The sequence below is a fragment of the Balaenoptera acutorostrata genome, chromosome 11 (genome assembly GCF_949987535.1).
Source record: "Balaenoptera acutorostrata chromosome 11, mBalAcu1.1, whole genome shotgun sequence".
NCBI lineage: Eukaryota > Metazoa > Chordata > Mammalia > Artiodactyla > Balaenopteridae > Balaenoptera > Balaenoptera acutorostrata.
Genome location: NC_080074.1, coordinates 22,410,598 through 22,434,494, shown reverse-complemented (window position 1 = coordinate 22,434,494; position 23,897 = coordinate 22,410,598). Strand labels below are relative to the sequence as shown.

At 35.0% G+C, this 23,897-nt stretch overlaps 1 protein-coding gene across 9 annotated transcripts in view; it reads right to left on the bottom strand.

Moving 5' to 3' along the window:
- Positions 1 to 23,897, bottom strand: part of ANKS1B (ankyrin repeat and sterile alpha motif domain containing 1B) — a 1,183,808-nt gene that overhangs the window by 871,950 nt on the left and 287,961 nt on the right. The gene's annotated exons all lie outside the window — the stretch shown is intronic.

Below are 23,897 nucleotides of genomic sequence, written 5' to 3'. Positions count from 1 at the left end.
GCATGGAACATTCTCCAGGATAGATCACATCTTGGGTCACAAATCAAGCCTCAGTAAATTTAAGAAAATTGAAATCATATCAAGCATCTTTTCTGACCACAATGCTATGAGATTAGAAATGAATTACAGGGAAAAAAACCATAAAAAACACAAACACATGGAGGCTAAACAATATGTTACTAAATAACCAAGAGATCACTGAAGAAATCAAAGAAGAAATCAAAAAATACCTAGAAACAAATGACAATGAAAACAAGACGATCCAAAACCTATGGGATGCAGCAAAAGCAGTTCTAAGGGGGAAGTTTATAGCTATATAAGCCTACCACAGGAAACACGAAAAATCTCAAATAAACAATCTAACCTTACACCTAAAGGAACTAGAGAAAGAAGAACAAACAAAACCCAAAGTTAGCAGGAGGAAAGAAATCATAAAGATCAGAGCAGAAAAAATGAAATAGAAACAAAGAAATCAATAGCAAAGATGAATAAAACTAAAAGCTGGTTCTTTGAGAAAATAAACAAAATTGATAAACCATTAGCCAGACTCAACAAGAAAAAGAGGGAGAGGACTCAAATCAATAAAATTAGAAATGAAAAAGGAGAAGTTACAACAGACACCACAGAAATACAAAGCATCCTCAGAGACTACTACAAGCAACTCTATGCCAACAAAATGGACAATCTGGAAGAAATGGACAAATTCTTAGAAAGGAATAACCTTCCAAGACTGAACCAGGAAGAAATACAAAATATGAACAGACAAATCACAAGTAATGAAATTGAAACTATGACTAAAAATCTTCCAAAAAACAAAAGTCCAGGACCAGACGGCTTCACAGGTGAATTCTATCAAACATTTAGAGAAGAGCTAACACCCATTTTTCTCAAACTCTTCCCAAAAACTGCAGAGAAAGGAACACTCCCAAACTCATTCTATGAGGCCACCATCACCCTGATACCAAAACCAGACAAAGATACTACAAAAAAAGAAATTACAGACAAATATCACTGATGAATATAGATGCAAAAATCCTCAAGAAAATACTAGCAAACAGAATCCAACAGCACATTCAAAGGATCATACACCATGATCAACTGGGGTTTATCGCAGGAATGCAAGGATTCTTCAATATACGCAAATCAATCAATGTGATACACCATATTAACAAACTGAAGGAGAAGAACCATAGGATCATCTCAATAGATGGAGAAAGCTTTCAACAAAATTCAACACCCATTTATGATAAAAACCCTGCAGAAAGTAGGCATAGAGGGAACTTACCTCAACATAATAAAGGACATATGTGACAAACCCACAGCCAACATTGTTCTCAATGGTGAAAAATCGAAACCATTTCCACTAAGATCAGGAACAAGACAATGTTGCTCACTCTCACCACTATTATTCAACAAAGTTTTGCAAGTTTTAGCCACAGCAATCAGAGAAGAAAAAGAAATAAAAGATATCCAAATCGGAAAAGAAGAAGTAAAGCTGCCACTTTTGGCAGATGACATGATACTAACACATAGAGAATCCTAATGATGCTACCAGAAAACTACTAGAACTAATCAATGAATTTGGTAAAGTTGCAGGATACAATGTTAATGCACAGAAATCTCGTGCATTCCTATACACTGATGATGAAATATCTGAAAGTGAGATTAAGAAAACACTCTTATTTACCAGTGCAACGAAAAGAATAAAATACCTAGGAATAAACCTACCTAAGGAGACAAAATATCTGTATTCAGAAAATTGTAAGACACTGATGAAAGAAATTAAATATGATATGAATAGATGGAGAGATATACCATGTTCTTGGATTGGAAGAATCAACATTGTGAAAATGACTATACTACCCAAAGCAATCTAGAGACTGAATGCAACCCCTATCAAACTACCAATGGCATTTTTCACAGAACTAGAACAAAAAATTTCACAATTTGTATGGAAACACAAAAGACCCCGAATAGCCGAAGCAATCTTGAGAAAGAAAAACGGAGCTGGAGGAATCAGGCTCCTGGACTTCAGACTATACTACAAAGCTACAGTAATCAAGACAGTATGGTACTGGCATGAAAACAGCAATATAGATCAATGGAACAGGATAGAAAGCCCAGAGAGAAACCCATGCACATATGGTCACCTTACCTTTGATAAAGGAGGAAAGAATATACAATGGAGAAAAGACAGCCTCTTCAATAAGTGGTGCTGGGCAAACAGGACAGCTACATGTAAAAGAATGAAATTAGAACACTCCCTAACACCATACACAAAAAGAAACTCAAAATGGATTAAAGACCTAAATGTAGGGCCAGACACTATAAAACTCTTAGAAGAAAACATAGGCAGAACACTCTATGACATAAATAACAGCAAGATCCTTTTTGACCCACCTCCTAGAGAAATGGAAATAAAAACAAAAATAAACAAAGGGGACCTAATGAAACTTAAAAGCTTTTGCACAGCAAAGGAAACCATAAACAAGACCAAAAGACAACCCTCAGAATGGGAGAAAATATTTGCAAATGAAGCAACAGACAAAGGATTAATCTCCAAAATTTACAAGCAGCTCATGCAGCTCAATATCAGAAAAACAAACAACCCAATCCAAAAATGGGCAGAAGACCTAAATAGACATTTCTCCAAAGAAGATATACAGATTGCCAACAAACACATGAAAGAATGCTCAACATCATTAATCATTAGAGAAATGCAAATCAAAACTACAATGAGATATCACCTCACACTGGTCAGAATGGCCATCATCAAAAAATCTACAAACAATAAATGCTGGAGAGGGTGTGGAGAAAAGGGAACCCTCTTCCTGTGTTGGTGGGAATGTAAATTGATACAGGCACTATGGAGAACAGTATGGGGGTTCCTTAAAAAACTAAAAATAGAACTACCATAGGACCCAGCAATCCCACTACTGGTCATATACCCTGAGAAAACCATAATTCAAAAAGAGTCATGTACCACAACGTTCATTGCAGCTCTATTTACAATAGCCAGGACATGGAAGCAACCTAAGTGTCCACTGACAGATGAACGGATAAAGAAGATGTGGCACATATATACAATGGAATATTACTCAGCCATAAAAAGAAACGAAACTGAGTTATTTTTAGTGAGGTGGATGGACCTAGAGTCTGTCATACAGAGTGAAGTAAGTCAGAAAGAGAAAAACAAATACCATACGCTAACACACATATATATATGGAATCTAAAAAAAAAAAATTGTCATGAAGAATCTAGGGGCAAGACAGGAATAAAGACGCAGACCTACTAGAGAATGGAATTGAGGATATGGGGAGGGGAAAGGGTAAGATGGGACAAAGTGAGAGAGTGGCATGGACATATATACACTACCAAATGTAAAATAGATAGCTGTTGGGAAGCAGCCGCATGGCACAGGGAGATCAGCTCGGTGCTTTGTGACCACCTAGACGGGTGGGATAGGGAGGGTGGGAGGGAGGGAGATGCAAGAGGGGAGAGATATGGTGATATATGTATATGTATAACTGATTCACTTTGTTATAAAGCAGAAACTAACATGCCATTGTAAAGCAATTATACTCCAATAAAGATGTTAAAAAATAAAAAAATAAATCAGGCTCTGATAAGACACCATTGGAATCTCAACTCCGCTATAACTACAGTAAGTAATTTGGAGATCCTTGCCAATAGGAAAATTTTCAGATCCTAAGTAGCCAAAAAACAACTAAAAAATTAAAAACCCAAAGTCCACCATATCTACCAAGAAATAAAATATCTTGCTAACATCATATTTTGCAATATTTTCAATATTTAAATCATCAGATGATAGAAAATGTCAACAGATTATTCAAGGAGCAAAGTTATAACTCAAGAATTTTATACCCAGCAAAGTTATTGGGTATGTTTGAAAGCAAGACTTAGGAAATGCAGCTTTCATGAATAATTCTTGAGACAACAAATTTATTCTATTTGAAGATAAATTCTTTCCCATCAAGAGATAATTTAAGGAATCAAAAACATACAACATATAAATGATAATTAATAAATATTTAAAACAATTAAACATAGAGATCTTGGTATAACAATGCTAATTGGTTATAAATTTGAGGGTAAAAGCCAAAAAGGATAAGTTTATAAGATTTAAAAACCTTTTGTATAAAAGGATTGTAGTCTCAGATCTAATTAACAACAACTTGGGAAGGCAAATAAGGCAACTTAAAAGAAGCTAAATTTCTTATCATAGTCAAATGTAATATTTTGTTCTTAAATTTGGTAACTGTAAAAATATTTTGAAGAGAGTAGTGGAAAAACTTTTAGCCAGTAAACAGTAAAATTAAAATAAGATTTTCTATATTCTAGTTTTCTAGAAAAAAGAAGCAAATAAAATATAGTCTATGTAATGAGAGGGAAAAAAACAGCTATACAACACAGAGAGTATATTAGGAACCAAAAATAAAAATAAAGTTGGAGGATATTAATTATAAATAAAGTAGAAATCATGGTTCAAACAGGGATTTAAATAGAGTAAGACTAATTACTGTATGCTAATAAAAGATAAAAACTATAAAGAGCAATCCTGAATATTAATCTCCAAGAACTACCATTCACTGAATGATTAATATGTATAAGGCATACGCTAAGTTCTCTGCGGATGTTATCCTATTTAATCTTCAAATTAACCACATATTGTGTTATTACATTATTATGTTATAAAATACTATTTCCACGTTTAAAAGGTAAGAAAACTAAGACTCAGAGTCACTCATCTCAGTTATTAATTTAACTGTAAAATCTGTATTTTTAATCAAATAATACAACATCAAAATATAAAGCAAAATTGTGAAAATATGATGATAATGGGAGATTATTCCACCCTATTATCTATCTGTGAAAGTTAAAGCAAATAAAATAAAACATAATGATTGAAGAACAAAATTAATAATGAAAATTAACCACATGTATATAAAGATGTGTAGCTGTAAACTAAGACCAAAGCTGCTTTTTTAAACGTCTATGGAATGTTTACAAATTTTACCTTATACCATAAAAGCCCCATTCCTTAAGAGGATACAAATTATTTCCTCTTATTATAATGTCAAGGATAACAAACCAAAGAAAATCATTAGAAATTCATAATAAAAATCAAACAAACAAACAAAACCCACTACAAACTACACATTTCAAAACACTTTTTCGAAATGCCTAAATTGTAACTGTTGGGCTAAGGAGGAGGGATAAAACTGACAATGATTAAATATTGTTTAAAGACTGAAAACAAGAAAATGGTTAAATACCCAGAACCACTTCTGGGTATAGCTGGACCATATGTGTGAGCATGCTGTAGTGTATACAGAAGTAGAAACATAATGCTGTACACATGAAACTTATACAAAGTTACAAACCAATATTACATCAATAAATAAATAAGGATTCGTTTGGTAAAAAAATAAAGAAAATGGTATGTTTTAAAAAAACCTATAATAAACTGCTAAAGAAAAGCTCAATGATAAATTTATATTTTTAAAAAAAGCACCTTTGTTATTAAACAACGAAGAGTGAAATGACTTTACATCTAAAAATCCTAAATAGGGACTTCCCTGGTGGTGCAGTGGTTAAGAATCTGCCTGCCAATGCAGAGGACATGGGTTTGAGCCCTGGTCCAGGAAGATCCCACATGCTGCAGAGTAACTAAGCCTGTGTGCCACAGCTACTGAGGCTGCACTCTAGAGCCCGTGAGCCACAACTATGGAGCCCATGTGCCAAAACTACTGAAGCCGGCATGCCTAGAGCCCGTGCTCCACAACAAGAGAAGCTACTGCAGTGAGAAGCCTGCACACCGCAACGAAGAGTAGCCCCCTCTCGCCGCAACTAGAGAAAGCCCGCGCACAGAAACGAAGACCCAATGTAGCCAAAAATTAATTAATTTTAAAATTAATTAATTAATTAAAATCCTAAATAAAATAATAGCATGAAAAATCCAACAACATATTTAAATAATACATAATGAAGAACAGAGATTTAAGCTGTGAATGCAATGGGTCAAATAAAATGTAAACTGTCTCAACACAGGTTGAAAAGGTATGTAATAAAACTAAAAAAACCTCTTCACAAAGACTTCTAGCAAACTAGAAATAGAAGGATACTTAAGAGTCAACAGTACATAATAACACTAAAATTAGTGAGAAAACAACAGTGTCCATCATTATCATTATTACCTAACATCTTGAAAGTTCTACCCAATGCAAAAGTCAAGCAAAATATATCATAAAATTATATCCTGAATGACAGGTGTGTAATTATGAAAACCATCATATTATCATTATTTTCAGGTGAAACAATTACATACTTACAAAACTCAAAAAGATTCGCTGAAAATTATTATAATTTAAGAGGCTAAAATATGGTTACTAGTTATAAAATAAACATACAAAAATTAAGTCTTTCTATACACAAGAAAAACTTGCTAGAATACAAAATAGAAAAAGAATATTACTCAAAAATTTCAAAAATCAAAATCAAAACAGTAACCTTAATGAGAAATGTGGGGGCCATAGGTAAATAAAAATGTATGATTGTAACACATAAAAATACATGTATCAATATGATTGATAAAGGAAATTGAAGATGATTTAAAGAAATGGAAAGATTTCCCATGCTCTTGGATTAGAAGAATTAATATGTTAAAATGGCCATGCTACCCAAAGCAATCTACAGATTTAATGCAATCCCTATCAAATTACCCATGAAATTTTCCCCAGAACTAGAATAAATAATCCTAAACCTTATATGGAAGCATAAAGACCCAGAATTGCCAAAGCAATCCTGTGGAAAAAGAACAAATGTGGAAGCACAACCTTCCCAGACTTCAGGTAATACTACCAAGCTACAGTAATCAAAATAGCACGGTATTGGCACAAAAATAGACATATGGATCAATGGAACAGAACAGAGTCCAGAAATAAACCCACACACCTATGGTCAATTAATCTTTGACAAAGGAGATAAGAATATACAATGGAGAAAAGATAGTCTCTTTGGCAAGTAGTGTTGGGAAAGCTGGACAGCCCCATGTAAATCAATGAAGTTAGGACACATTTAAAGACTTAAATGTAAGATGTGACACCATAAAACTCCTAGAAGATAACATAGGCAAAACATTCTCTGAAATAAATCATACCTATGTTTTCTTAGGTCAGTTCCCACGGCAACAGAAATAAAAGCAAAAATAAACATATGGGACCTAATCAAACATAAGCTTTTGCACTGCAAAGGATATCATAAACAAAATGAAAAGACAACCTACAGATTGGGAGAAAATATTTGTATATGATGTCACTGACAAGGGCTTAATTTCCAAAATACACAAACAGCTCATACAGCTCAATAACAAAAAAACAAACAACCCAATCAAAAAATGGGCAGAACACCTAAATAAACATTTCTCCAAAGAAGACATACGGATGGCCAAGAGGCACATGAAAAGATAATCAACATCACTAATTATCAGAGAAATGCAAATCAAAACTACAGTGAGGTATCACCTCACATTGGTCAGAATGGCCATCATTAAAAAGTCTACAAATAATAAATGCTGGAGAGGGTGTGGAGAAAAGGGAACCCTCCTACACTGTTGGTAGGAATATAAGTTGGTACAGCCACTATGGAGAACAGTATGGAGGCTCCTTAAAAAACTAAAAATAAGAGTTACCATATGATCCAGCAATCCCATTCCTGGGCATATATCTGGAGAAAACTCTAACTCTAAAAGATACATGCACCCCAATGTTCATAGCAGCAATATTTACAATAGCCGAGACATGGAAGCAACCTAAATGTCCATCAACAGATGAACGGATAAAGAAGATGTGGTACATATATACAATGGTATATAACCCAGTCATAAAAAAGAATGAAATAATGCCATTTGCAGCAACATGGATGGGCCTAGAGATTATCATACTAAGTGAGGTAAATCAGACAGAGAAAGACAAATATCATATGATATCACTTACATGTGGAATCTAAAATATGATACAAATGAACCTATTTACAAGACAGAAACAGACTCTCAGACATAGAAAACTAACTTATGGTTACCAAAGGGAAAAGGGGGTAGGGGAGGGATAAATTAAGAGTTTGGGACTAGCAGATATAAACTACTATATATACAATAGATAAACAACAAGGTCCTACTGTATAACACAGGGAACTATATTCAATATCCTGTAATAAACCATAATGGAAAAGAATATGAAAAAGAATATGTATGTATATGTAAAACTGAATCACTTTGCTGTTCACCAGAAACTAACACATTGTAAATCAACTATACTTCAATTTTAAAAAATAAAAATTTAAAATTAAAAACCATATAAAATGATATCAAGGATATTTATCAGAGTATTATTTATAATAAAATAAATTTGTAAGCAATCTAAGTGTTTAGACCATAGGAAATGAAATCATGCTATCTTCATATATTGAAATATTTTTATTACAAATAAATTTTTCAAAAAATAATTATCAGCATATAAAAATTCTCATGATAAATTAAGACATAAAATACACATTCATTTTTATATGAGAAAAAATTATATTTAATATAAATTTGATATAAAAATTTACTTATATCAAAAGATACCTCAGGTAAATTTTCATATTATTCCTCATACATTTCCTATTTTTCTGAATTGTTCATAAGAAAAAGTATATTTTTTAAATAAAATGAGAGAATATTTCCCCTCTGTGATTCCAATAATGAGATACTAACTGATTTGATTAAATGTCTATCAGAAAGCAGAAGCAATCCTAAGAATTTAAGCAAATTTCATAATTTTCATATCTTATCTTCACAATTTCCATTTTTAAAATAATTTAGGACTTAACTTCATTATGTTTATTAAGACAAATAAAACAAATTGCATTAATTTGAAGGATTCAGATAATGGTCTTTTCTAACTTGAGCTTATAAAATGTACTCTTGGTTCTCTTTTCTTTTTAGGCTTTTTGCTTCTAGAAATGTTAAAATAACATGATTACTAAATATATCTCCATTTCAAAGTGCCATACAGCTACTCTGAAGGCAAAATCTGGAAAAGAAAAGGAAAAAAGTAGTACTTACTGTTGGCAAGTACCAAAGAGCCTTAAGACTATTGTTCTATAAATGTAGAATTATAAAATGACACAATTTGATTTTCAAAATGGAGAGGTGTAGGGAGAAGGAGAATGTGTTGTAAGACACAGTAGAACACACAAGAAGAATTTAAGTGAATATCTTTATTCTCATTAACATATATGCCAAATGAATCAAAGCAAATTCAATATCACATGTGTTCAGATTAATGACACCTATTAAAAATAATTTTAAGACATTCTTTAAAAAGTTTCCAAAATATTTAGAAAGGCCTATAAAAGTGAATCTTTAGTTTCTTTCTAAGGATACATTACTCCAAAAATCTTTTCTCTCCTACATGTTTCATGGCCTATTAGTTTCCGGCCTCATCTTTGTCTCCAGTCCCTGCTAGAAAGAGATGTAGTCAGGAGAGCCATACACTATCATAAAATTGGTATTGAGTAAGGTCTTAAAAGCAGTATCAGTTGCCCCTCAGAACTGTTTTTTACCCTTAAGGCTGTTCAACACAGTAACAAATAATATAGCCTAAATAATACATAATTTAGTGGAGACTGGGGTGGTGAGTGGATTACTATATTTAAAACTGCACCAGTGGGAAATAATTTCCAAATGTTTTCCATAAAGTATCTTACATCAGATTCTCTTCTGAAACCGCTAGGACTTTAAAGTAAAATAGTCTCCTGCCGAGAACACTGTTGAATTGCAGTTAACTCCTACTGGGGATCAAAATTACCCAGTCAAATCCCCAGCAGCTTATGTTACTCTGAATAAACTCTCCATCTTTTAATAGATACACCAAAGAAAAAAGTTCATTTAAAAATTACCCTCTAAAACAACCCTATCTTGGGAAAAATAGCAACACTTCAAAAAGGGGAAATATTTGGCATGTTCCGTTAGTATTCTGTGATATACCTATCCAGAGATAACCAAATAAGACAGAACCTAATTTCTGTTGGAGAGCTGAGGAATATGATTCTGGGAAGAAGGCAGCCTGTCCATAGTCTCCATTCCTTCTCCTTCCTAGGTCCCTGGTGGGGCTACTCAACCTCAAAAAGAAGTGAAGTCTACTCTGCAGGCTGGAGAAGAAACTGGAATCACCTGGTATCTCAAGTCCTAAAAAGAAAATACAGTTCTGGCCTGACATTTACTGGCCAGGAGTCAGAGAGTGTAGCCTCTTCTAGACTTCCCTCTCCCCCAAAACTTGGAACAAATGTTACAGATCCATGGATATCTCCAGGTTAGAAGAGAATTTCTGCCTATTCATTAAGAAAGGCCAGATGTTACTTTTCACTGGAGAGGAACTGCAGTACTGGGCTAAGTACAATCTATCCCTGACTGTACCAAAAAATAAAGAGATCTCACTTTGTAAACTAAATTCAACTAAAAGCACTCTGGGGGTAAATCCTACCCTTTTGTCACTGTTTTTTAATTACCACTTTCTAAGAGACTCCAAAGGTTGAGCAGTACAGGTGTTGAAGGATCCCTTACCCAATAATATGAATAGGCAGAGAAGGATAAACAGGTCATTTTAGGTAACATAGCAGGTTAAAAGGAGGAGACTTAGATAATTAACAAGATAGTAGAATTAAAAATAATGGAGTACACAGGGGAAAAAAATGAGGAAAAATGTATTGTGATTTCCTAGGGATATAAAATTAGAATATGTAAAAAGAGTCTCCAGAACAAACAAGACATCTCCAGAATTAAGGGACCTTACACCTTAAAATTCAGTCAAGAAAATGAAAATGAAAAAGTCACTGAAGAAAAGCAATTTAATGTTATAGAAAATAAAGTGGAGACAACACAGTTTTTAAAAGAAAAAGAAACTCTAATAGGCATCAAGTACAAGTTTAGCAATTATAAATTTGTAAATAATGGGATAAAAACAAATGAAGATGTAATAGTCAAAGAAATAATAAAACTTCCCTGATCTGAAGTTATGTTCGGATAAAAGGAGCTTACTAGTTCCCAAGAAGGAGTAATAAAAAATTACACATACTTAAAGATAACTTGATGAAATTTTTACTCTAAAATCAAACAGAAAGTTTTACCATTTTCTAGAGAAAAACCAAAGCAGGTTATTTACAAAGAAAAAAGAACCAGATTAGCATATAGTTTAATTCTACATATGTTATAAAGCACACAATACGTTGTTATTATCTTTGCTTTAAAGAGTCAACTATATTTTAAGGAGATTAGAAAACAATGAGACAATTGCCTTTTTACATTTACCCACATATTTATCATTCTGGAGCTTTTCATTTTTTGGTGGATCAAAATTTCCATCTGATACCATTTTGCCTTCTGCCTAAAGAACTTCCTTTAATTGTTCTTATGGTTGAGGTATATTGACAGAATTCTCTCTGCATTTGTTCACCTGAACGTTTTTATTTCACCTTCATTTCTGAAAGATATTTTCACTGAGAATAGAATTCTCAGTTGACAGGTTTTTCTCTTAATGCTTTAAAGATGTCATTTCATCACATCTGGCTCACACAGTTTGTGACAAGAATTCTACTTTCATTCTTATCATTGTACACCTCTGAATAATGTGACTTTTTTCTCTGGTTGCATTTAGGATTTTTCTTTTCATAACTGGTTTTCAGTAATTTTATTTGAATATTGCTTGGTGTGGCTTTCTTTAAGTTTATTCTGCTTCTGATTTATTGAGCTTCTTGGATTTGAAAATTTTTAAACACTATTTTCTCAACTAATTTTTCTTGGACATCAATTACATGTACCTTAGCTGCTTGAAGTTGTCCCACAGCTCAATGATGCTGTGGTCATTTTTTTGTCTGTCTTTTTTTTCTCTGTTCTTCATTTTAGTTTCTACTGCTATGCCTTCAAGTTCACTGATCTTCTCTGCTTCAATCCTATTTGATATTAATCTCATCCAGTGCACTTTTTTTAAATTGAGGTATAGCTGATGTACAATATTGTATATGTTTTAGGTATATAACATAGTGATTCACAATTTTTAAAGGCTACCTCAATTTATAGTTATTATAAAATATTGGTTATATTCCATGTGTTGTAAAATATATCCTTGTAGCTTATTTATTTTATACACAGTAGTTTTTACCTCTTAATCCCCTACCCCTATCTTGCTCCTCTGCTCTTCCCTCTCCCCACTGCTAACCTCTAGTTTGTCCTCAATACCTGTGAGTCTGTTTCTTTTTTGTTATATTCATCAGTTTGCTTTATTTTTTAGATCCCACATATGAGTGATATCAGATGTGAATATGATATCACTATATTAGAATAGTATTTGTCTTCCTCTGTCTGACTTATTTCACTTAGCATAATGCCCTCCAAGTCTATCCATGTTGTTGCAAATGGCAACATTTCATTCTTTTTTATGGCTGCATCGTACCCCATTGTAGATATATATATACCACATCTTCTTTATCCATTCATCTGTTGATGGACACTTAGGTTGCTTCCATATCTTGACAATTGTAAATAATGCTGCTATGAACATTGGGGTGCATATATCTTTTCAAATTAGTGTTTCCATTTTTTTCAGATATATACCCAGGAGTAGAATTGCTAGGTCTTACAGTAGTTTTTAAAAAATCTACATGTAAAAATATACATAGTATGCTTTTGATTAAGAAAAAAGGGAGGAAATAAATATAGGAAGGACAAGCCAGGAAAAAAATAGGTTCCCTACAGGGAGTTGTTAGAAGACTAGAAGGTATAGAAAAGAGGTAGGATTTCTCTGAAAATACCCATGTATATAGTTTCAACTTCTGGACCATATTAATGTTTTACGTAGTCAAAAAAACAAAATCAAATCAGCAAGAATGGGTTGCAAATCCCTAAATTTTATCACAAATAAAAACATATGAACCTAATTCAAATAGTTACATAACTACGTGAAAGAAAATAAAAACGATTTTGAACACAATGCTGTTTCCACCCTTGTGGAAATACTATTCTAAGGACAAAAGTAACTGCAAAATCTTGAATTTTACTTGATAGATTTGGTGGTGTTGGTGGTATTGGTGTAGTAATGCTAAGACACTGTGTGTGTGTGTGTGTGTGTGTGTGTGTGTGTGTGTCCCATAAGCACAAGCACACGTTCATGTGTTAGAAATGAGTAAACAGGCAGTTATATTGATGTTGTCGGGAACCAGGATTCTCACTGTGAAAGGAAATACAAATGTAATTGAGGGATGAAGAAGAAAAACCTTCCAGTATTAGATTTAGAGGTATCAGTATGGACTCATGATCTTTTAAAAAAAAATATGCTTCCTAGCTTTATCACTGAAAGGGCGTAAAAGCAATAATATCCTATAGCAAGTAATAAGTATACTTAGAGCCCAGGCTTTGGTTTCTAAATATTTTTAAATATTACTTTCATTATTAATGACCTCCCTAGAAAAACTGATGATTTCAGAGCTGAGATAGCAAAAGTTCTAGGAGACTCTGAAACATTTTATTGTTCCAGAAAGAAGGTGCTCACAACTGATGAAGGCATGTCAAAGGACAAATTAGGGACAATTTGAAAATCAAAATGGATAATGACAGGAACTGGTTATAATAAACTGATTTAGAAGAGAATCCATTAGTCCAAATAAATAGAGAGAAGTGACAGCCAAAGAAAAATAAATAGAAATATAAATAATACTAATAAACAGAAATAAGAATAATAGAAATATAAAATGACAAGCTTATATTGTCATTTATGAAATTTTGCTATTATGTAATTGATAAAATTATCATCAATGAATAACTGATGGTAACAATCATCAATGAATGCTAAAACCATTGGAGGGTAGGATATTAAGGGGTAGTATATTCACACAGTTTCTCAGAGAATTGCCCTACAGATTACTTATTAAAAACTAAAATTCCAATGTGATCATGCTTTATAACCGACAGTGCCTTCCCAGTGCCTTCAAACTAAGTCTCAATTCTTAATCACTGTTTCCCAAGGCCTTCCACAGCCACTACTTCTCTCTCCAATTTCTCACTGCTTCCTCAACCCCAACCCTGCATTAAGCTCCTTCATTATCTATTTAAGCCTCAGTCTCACAAACCTAACATTCTCTCACCTGTAGGTGAGACATGCTGTTCCCTTCTTGAAAAATTCTTTTCCCTCTTTTTTGTGTTTGATTCTTACTCATTCTTAATGTCTCAGCTAAATATGACTACTTCTGGAATACAGGCACACCTTGGAGATATTGTAGGTTCAGATATAGACCACTGCAATAAAGTGAATATTGCATTAAAAGTGAGTCACACAAATTTTTTTTTGTTCCCCAGTGCATATAAAAATTAACCTTATGTCTAAAAACTGTACATATGTTAATTTAAAAATACTTTAATGCTAAAAAAAAATGCTAACTATCATCTGAGCCTTCAACGATCTGTAGTCTTTTTGCTGGTGGAGGGTTTGAAATTTTGTGAGAATTACCAAAATGAGACACGGAGACACAAAGTGAGCAAGTGTTGTTGGAAAAATGGCACCAATAGACTTGCTCAATGCAGAGTAATCACAAACCTTCAACTTGTAAAAAATGCAGTATCTGCAAAGTACAATAAAGTGAAGTGCAATAAAATGAGATATGCCTGTATAATAAATGATCTTCTATTTCTTGCTTTAAGGCCTTAAGATGGTTTCCCACTATTCGATAGATGCCCAGATATGCATTCTCTGCCCGGAAGCATTTTATCAGAATACACTGGGCTATCTTATATAGTTTGGTTTTTCCCCTACTACCTTTGTGTGTTCTTTTTACTGTCTGAAGCAGACTTGTTTATCCTTCAAAGTTTATTCATTCACTCATTTGTTCATTCATTCAAATTTATTCAACAGAGGCAATGTGCTGGTGATTCCTCCAAGTTTCATCCTATACTTGGAAATGCATCAATGTCCCCCCTTCACCATGGACACACATGAGTGCACACACATACACACGCATAACATATATACACAATCTTCAGATTCTGCCCCTTCTCTCATTAATAGAAGAGAGGTAACCATCCCATATGTTTTTTCTTTCTGAAACTGAAGTACCCAGGAATCTATCTCTCAAACAACTGATTGTTTTGATAAACATTTTAGTTATTTATTTAATTCATGTGTTCATCCAGTTTTGCTCTTCTCTGTTTCTTCAGTGTTGCCTTTCTTAAACTATAAAATCCTGGAGAGTAAAAATTATGCCTTTTCCGGCCCTTAGTCCTTAGCCCAGCAATCAAGAAGCTTTTAAGTAATACGTGACGGTGATAACATTTCAGAATGAAGCACAGTGGTTGAACAATAAATGGTGACTGACAGAATGCAAGTAATAGCCTTGATAAACATTGAAGGATGGGTCTTTCTTGTATTGCAGTTTTAAATATCCTATAACTTCTGGTCAAATCCCTTTACTTCTTAAAAGATGCAAAATGTAAATAATTGGTAAGACTTGCTCAAGATTTTATGCTTTGGGGGAGAGAATGTATATTCATCAATGCAAGTAACTGAAACATAAAATAGTAAAATGAAAGAATTTTGACAAAATTATTCCGTTTTAATTTCAACAAACAGGTGTAGGCACTGATAAATGTAACCTGAAGATTTAATTCAGTGAAATCTTCTCCTTCAAGCATATTTAAAATAAGCTGTTTGCATTTTCCTGCATATGATTATTCTAACCCTGAAAGCACCTTTTAAACATGGATTATAAATTGAGCTACCTTAAAATAAAACTTAAAGGGTTTTTTCCCCCAATCTTTAGTAAATAAGAAATTGATATAACAGAATTATTTTGAGCTTAGAGGGTTAAGCCTTCTGACTAAATAATTCGTGCTTAGTTTTTTAATGTATTTTGAGTTTACCTATGTTTGTACAGAAGATATTTTAAAATGTTAAAATACTGTTAGATGCTAGACTTTTTAATGTTGTAATTTTTATATTGTGTTGTCCCTCCTCCAAGAGGGACATTTCACAAAAGGAGGCACCCCATGATCAGGCAGAGTACCTTCAACAAAGTGCTTAAAATGAACTTAGAGGACCCCAAAGTCCTGATATTCCTGGTATTTCTGAGATATTGCCATTCTAATTGCCAGGATCCACAGCTCCTAATCAGAAACTAACTTCGGAGTATGCTAGAAAATTTATCTTCTGCAGTTCAGTAAAACCTGCCCTTCACAGTCTCAGATCATTGGCTTGAAGCAGTAAGAGCTTCACTTAATGACTACAGAGCAATCTTCTATTCCCTATCTGCTAAACTCGTACCTAACTCTTACTTACAATATCTATGAGGAATGCAAGAAATCTAAAGACTCTACTGTTCTGAGTATTTCCTACAAAATTCAGCTTTGGTTAGTATGTGGTCTCAGTCCTAAGAAACAAACTATTACAGTTGAACTTTGTTACCACATTTCAATAACTGTTAGTTTCTCAACCTGGGACACAGGCATCCTAACCCGGCTCCTGACCCACTTTGCCTATTCCATATTTCAGGACCTTTCAGTTATACCCCCACTTCCAGACACCAACAGAGGACACTTTGGGGTTGCAAGTGACAGAAATCTAACTCAAACTAGCTTAATCATAAACCAGAACTTATCTCTCAGAATCCAGGGAAGGATTAAGCAACAGGATGCAGATGAGCCTCAGTAACAATGAATTCAACAGAAATGCTGCTGCTGCTTTTTGCAGTTTAGATTCATCCTCTCTTATGGTTCATTGTCTTTCTCCAAAACATTAAAAAACATAACCAACAAAGTTTTAAGTTTTACATCTCAAAGTTTCTTCAGGGATCAGAAACAAGGACTCTCTCTCTCTCTCTCTCTCAATTCCACTTTTAAACGTTCTGAAAATACTTCTGATTGGCCTGATGTGAATTAGGCCAATCTGAAATTTACCACTGTTGAAGAGGTATAAGGTGACGAAATGTCCTGGTTTATTTGGAGCTAAGGGGTTTCCGGGGACACAGAAATTTCCGTGCTAAAACCTGAATAGTCCAAGGGCAAACCAGGCTGGTTGGTCATCCTAAGTCAGGTATAAAGGTTGATGATTCCAAGGGAGTGGGAGATAGAGTTGTGAGAAGTTCCTATGACTCTATAGACAAAGGCCATAGATGTCCACTAACTTAACAAATTTACTGATGGGCTGTGGTAGGTTACAAAAGTGGTCACAGTTCCTTGGAGCTACTGTCATAAACACGTGGAATCTATTTCTCTACCCCTTGAGTGTGGGTTAGCCTTTGAACATGTTTCGGCCAAAATCTATGCTGAAAGCAATCTTGTGTTAGTCCCAGGTCTCTTGAAGGCTTTAACTCAGCCTCACTCTCAAGACCTGAGACTGCAATATGAGCCATCCCTGGCTAACCTGCTGGAGGGCACAAGACCATATGAGAGTGACCATAGGCATCCCTACTCATCTGAGGCCATCACTAATTTGGCAGCCCCAGCTGATACACCAGTTGGCTACAGTCACATAAACAAGGCCAGCCAAGATCATCATTCAAGCCAGCCCACACCAGAAGAACTACCCAGCTGATCCCAGCCTAAGGGACAAACTGCAGATAGTAAGCTTAAAAATGGTTGTTGTTTTAGGCTATGAAGTTTATGGCAGTATATTATATAACAAAAGCTAACAGACGCTTTGACATGTAAGATTACAGTTGATTATTTGTAACAGTAAATTTAACAACATGTATAATGTGTTCAAAGTGCTTAGGATCTTTTAAAAAGAAACTGAATTAACTAACTGGCATCCACTGCTCTTCTCAAAATGTTTGTGTATTTCGACTGGTATCCACTATGTGTTAGGGTATCTCCGTTTATGCTTCAGTATTCCCGAAACATATTATTCTGTTTCATGCCTCATGTCTTTACATGTGCTCTGCCCACCCCTCCCTCCTTGTTCACATGTCAAAATCCTCCTCTTCATTTAAACTCAGCTCAGTCACCATCTTTGTGAAGTCATTCTGAACTCTGCTCTCCTCCCCTGGAAGATTCCCTGTTTGGTACTCTATTTCCAAGACGTATTTGTATATTTATCTCACAATCCTGTCTTAAACCGATTCCTTTCCAGATGTGTCTCCTCACTATTCTTAAGGTCCATGAGGCCACATCTTTGCATCCCCAGTAACTAACAAAGCCTGGCATAGTGTAAGCGCACGAAAAAAGTTTGATAAAACAGAGTTTGATCAAAGTTTGATAAAACTTTGACAAAAAAGTTTGATAAAATCTAAAACAGAAATATTTCTAAGCTGGTTTTGGGCATAAGGTATTATGTATTATTATTTCTGTGATCAATCTCTGTATAAGAGCCATTATATTTGGCATATTTATATTAACATTTAAATTAAAAGGGACAGTGATTCAAAAAGAATAATATGATTACTAAAAAAACAGTGATACAATTTGGGCCTTTAGAAGTTCATTTCAAGTTTGACTTTGCTATAGACCCAAAGTTTATAACTTGTTCCTAAATAGAAGTTAAATAATATCAAAACAGATGTGTAAGAACAGAAAGTAGAACATAATCAGCTCAATTCTCTGACAGGTGGGTTGGAGGCTGGGATGCATAAAACAGTAAGGAAAGCCCTCTATGGGATAATGTGGGAGAGATCATTTGGCTTCCTCTCCACAGGCAGATGGAGGCATTTTTCCCCTGCACAGTTACTGAGAAGGCAATAAGGAGGGATGATTGCGATGCTCATGTGGAACAAGCATAGTATTTGGCTTAGATTAAAAATAGAATGAGATGAGTTTCCCCAGGGAGAACTAACTTACCCAAGACAAGACACTTCAACATTTCCAGACTTGCTTCCTTGTTACTGGGCATACAATAGATACTAATATATAAATATAAATAAATATATTTAAAAATATATATTTTAACAGAAACTGTGCCCATTTCTAAATAAAGCAAAATTATATGCCCATTCTGCTTCCTCTCATCAGGAAATGAGGTTCTCCAGCATAGTACTGGCATTCCTAAGCCAGGCCAAGAAACTGGGAAATAAAAAGCTGTCTGGTAGCTCTCCAGTTAAATCTCTAGAAGGGTACTACATCTCTGATATCCCTTCAAACTAGAGGACATTTCCAGGACTTGACGGAAAAATGGCAGATTGAAACACACACACACACACACACACACACACACACACCCCTACTTTCCCTTCCTACCAAAATGCCATTCAAATGACACAAATGTATTTGTAATAGCACGAACACAAAGATAAGCAGAACAAGAGAGGAAACTAGAGTAACAAAATTCTGGAAGCTGTAAAGTAGATACATGATGAATGACTAAACAGACTTCAGAAAACAATTCAAAGCAGGTCAAAGGAAAAATGAAGAATCAACACTATGATACCACAAAAGTCTCATGAATTTCATACCAGATATATCTAGAAGAAGAGGTGAAGAAAAAGGCAAAAACTGAAGTACTATCTGAAAGTGTATTTAAACAGCAGTCAGATTTCCATACGCTATCACCACTCTTTATAGCCTTATGACTCTCTCTCCCTCAATCTTGCAAAAGACTGAAAGTTTATTCTCTGAGGACAGTAAAATAATTGTCTAAACCAGTCACAGTTTAGGGTAGGATAACAAACCGACAATAGAGTGACAAGAAAACACAGGCATACTGAGTGCTGACATCCCTGAACCCTAAGTGGCCCTAAGAACTTCCCATTAGGAGCTTGAAAGAGCGATCTTCTAGGATTTATGTCTATCTCAAGAGAAAAGAACTTAAAGATACTGACATCAAAGTTTCCCCAACAAAACAGCTCAACTGGATCAACCTAAAGGAAAGCTCACAATGGTTATCTAGAAGACAATGTGATAACTGCTTTAAATTTCTCAAGAAAATTTATTTCCAACTCTAGAATTGTATACCCAGTCTAAATATCAATCAGGGGTGAGGACAGATTAAAGACATTTTCAGGAAATTATTGGAAATATGCTCCATCAAAACAAGAGAAGGCATGAGATATATAAAGAAGAAATCCAACACAGGAGAGAGGTGATAGGATTCCCTGGACAGTCGATGGTCAAGAGAGCTCTGACGCTGATACTTGTGCAGAAGGAGTAGAAGGTGAACAGTCCAGATTTGAGCAAATAGAAAGGCTTGGGTGATATTCTTCAGAGATGTAAGATGTATAAAATACCTGACAGATCCACATATGTTGAGAAGATATGAGCTTAGACTTGTATTGACTATATATACATAGAAAATTAATCACAATGAAAAAAAAGACAATTATTTACTAGAGGGAAAACAAAAAATTGCAAAAGGAATCAAATTTTAATATATAGGTCAGTAAACACTATAATGTTTGTCAACAAACATAATCAAGTAAATGGAGAAGACTGATCTTACTCAAATTATGCAATTAATATACTGGAGAGACAGTAATGGGACACATGTGTACATACATATGCGTGCTTGTGTGGTGTGTAGGGAAGGAGATGAATCCTCACATTCCACAGCAGTAAGTCAACAGATACTATCTAAAACTGAAAATCTAAGTAGCAAAACAAACAGGTTAGAACAAAAGGATAAATACTAAGATATTCAAATAAAACAAATGAAAGTGGATTGGTTCAAGATGGCAGAGTAGAATGACGTGCGCTCACTCCCTCTTGCGAGAGCACCAGAATCACAATGAACTGCTGAATAATCATCAACAGGAAGACACTGGAACTCACCAAAAAAGATACCCTACATCCAAAGACAAAGGAGAAGCCACGATGAGATGGTAGGAGGGGCACAATCACAATAAAATCAATTCCCATAACTGCTGGATGGGTGACTCACAAACTGGAGTATAATTACACCACAGAAGTCCACCCACTGGAGTGAAGGTTCTGAGCCCCACTTCAGGCTTCCAAATTTGGGGGTCTGGCAACGGGAGGAGGAATTCTTAGAGAATCAGACTTTGAAGGCTACAAGGGATTTGACTGCAGGACTTTGACAGGACTGGGGAAAACAGAGACTCCACTCCTGGAGGGCACACACAAAGTAGTGTGCGCATCGGGACCCAGGGGAAGGAGCAATGACCCCACAGGAGACTGGACCAGACCTACCTGCTAGTGTTGGAGGGTCTCCTGCAGAGGCGGGGGGTGGCTGTGTCTCACCGTGGGGACAAGGACACTGGCAGCAGAAGTTCTGGGAAGTACTCCTTGGCATGAGCCCCCCCAGAGTCCGCCATTAGCCCCACCAAAGAGCCTGGGTAGGCTCCAGTGTTGGGTTGCCTCAGGCCAAACAACCAACAGGGAGGGAACCCAGCCCCACCCATCAGCAGGCAAGCAGATTAAAGTTTTACTGAGCTCTGCCAACCAGAGCAACACCCAGCTCTACCCACCACCAGTCCCTCCCATCAGGAAACTTGCACAAGCCTCTCAGATAGCCTCATCCACCAGAGGGCAGACAGCAGAAGCAAGAAGAACTACAATCCTGCAGCCTGTGGAACAAAAACCACATTCACAGAAAAATAGACAAGATGAAAAGGCAGAGGGCTATGTACCAGATGAAGGAACGAGATAAAACCCCAGAAAAACAACTAAATGAAGTGGAGACAAGAAACCTTCCAGAAAAAGAATTCAGAATAATGATAGTGAAGATGATCCAGGCCCTCGGAAAAAGAATAGAGGCAAAGGTCGAGAAGATGCAAGAAATGTTTAACAAAGACCTAGAAGAATTAAGGAACAGACACCTAGAAGAATTAAAGAACAAACAAACATAGATGAACAATACAATAACTGAATGAAAAATACACTAGAAGGAATCAATAGCAGAATAACTAAGGCAGAAGAATGGATAAGTGACCAGGAAGACAGAATGGTGGAATTCACTGCCACAGAACAAAATAAAGAAAAAAGAATGAAAAGAAATAAAGACAGCCTAAGGGACTTCTGGGACAATATGAAATGCAACAACATTCGCATTATAGGGGTCCCAGAAGGAGAAGAGAGAGAGAAAGGACCAGAGAAAATACTTGAAGAGTTTATAGTCAAAAACTTCCACAATATGGGAAAGGAAATAGCCACCCAAGTCCAGGAAGTGCAGAGACTCCTAGGCAGGATAAACCCAAGGAGAAACACGCCAAGACACATAGTAATCAAAATGACAAGAATTAAAGACAAAGAAAAATTACTGAAAGCAATAAGGGGAAAACAACAAATAATATACCAGGGAACTCCCATAAGGTTAACAGCTGATTTCTCAGCAGAAACTCTACAAGCCAGAAGGGAGTGGCATGATATATTTAAAGTGATGAAAGGGAAGAACCTACAAGCAAGATTACTCTACCCAGCAAGGATCTCATTCAGATTCGACGGAGAAATCAAAAGCTTTACAGACAAGCAAAAGCTAAGAGAATTCAGCACCACCAAACCACCTCTACAACAAATGCTAAAGGAACTTCTCTAAGTGGGAAACACAAGAGAAGAAAAGGACCTACAAAAACAAACCCATAACAATTAAGAAAATGGTAATAGGAACATACATATTGATAATTACTTTAAACGTGAATAGAGTAAATGCTCCACCCAAAAGACACAGGCAAAAACAAGACCCATATATCTGCTGTCTACAAGAGGCCCCTTCAGATATCCCCTAGGGATACATACAGACTGAAAGTGAGGGAATAGAAAAAGATATTCCATGCAAATAGAAATCAAAAGAAAGCTGGAATAGCAACACTCATATGGGAAAAAATAGACTTTAAAATAATGTTACAAGAGACAAGGAAGGACACTACATAATGATCAAGGGATCAATCCAAGAGAAGGTATAACAATTATAAATATATATGCACCCAACATAGGAGCACCTCAATACATACGGCTACTGCTAACAGCTATAAAAGAGGAAATCGACAGTAACACAAAAATACTAAGGGACTTTAACACGTCACTTACACCAATGGACAGATGATCCAAACAGAAAATTAATAAGGAAACACAAGCTTTAAATGACACAATAGACCAGAGAGATTTAATTGATATTTATAGGACATTCCATCCAAAAACAGCAGATTACACTTTCTTCTCAAGTGCACATGGAACATTCTCCAGGATAGATCACATCTTGGGTCACAAATCAAGCCTCAGTAACTTTAGGAGAACTGAAATCATATCAAGCATCTTTTCTGACCACAACACTATGAGATTATAAATCAATTACAGAGAAAAAAAACATAAAAAACACAAACACATGGAGGTTAAACACTATGCTACTAAATAATCATGAGATCATTAAAGAAATCAAAGAGGAAATCAAAATATACCTAGAGACAAATGAAAACGAAAATATGACGATCCAAAACCTATGGGATGCAGCAACACCAGTTCTAAGAGGGAAGTTTATAGCAATATAAGCTTACCTGAAGAAACAAGAAAACTCTCATATAAACAATCTAACCTTACACCTAAAGGAACTAGAGAAAGAAGAACAAACAAAACCCAAAGTTAGTAGAAGGATAGAAATCATAAATATAAGAGCAAAAATAAATGAAATAGAAACAAAGAATACAATAGCAAAGATCAATAAAACTAAAACCTGGTTCCTTGAGAAGATAAACAAAATTGATAAAGCTTTAGCCAGACTCAACAAGAAAAAGAGGGAGAGGACTCAAATCAATAAAATCAGAAGTGAAAAAGGAAAAGTTACAGCAGACACCACAGAAATACAAAGAATCCTAAGAGACTACTACAAGCAACTCTATGCCAATAAAATGGACAACCTGGAAAAAATGAACAAATTCTTACAAAGGTATAACCTTCCAAGACTGAACCAGGAAGAAA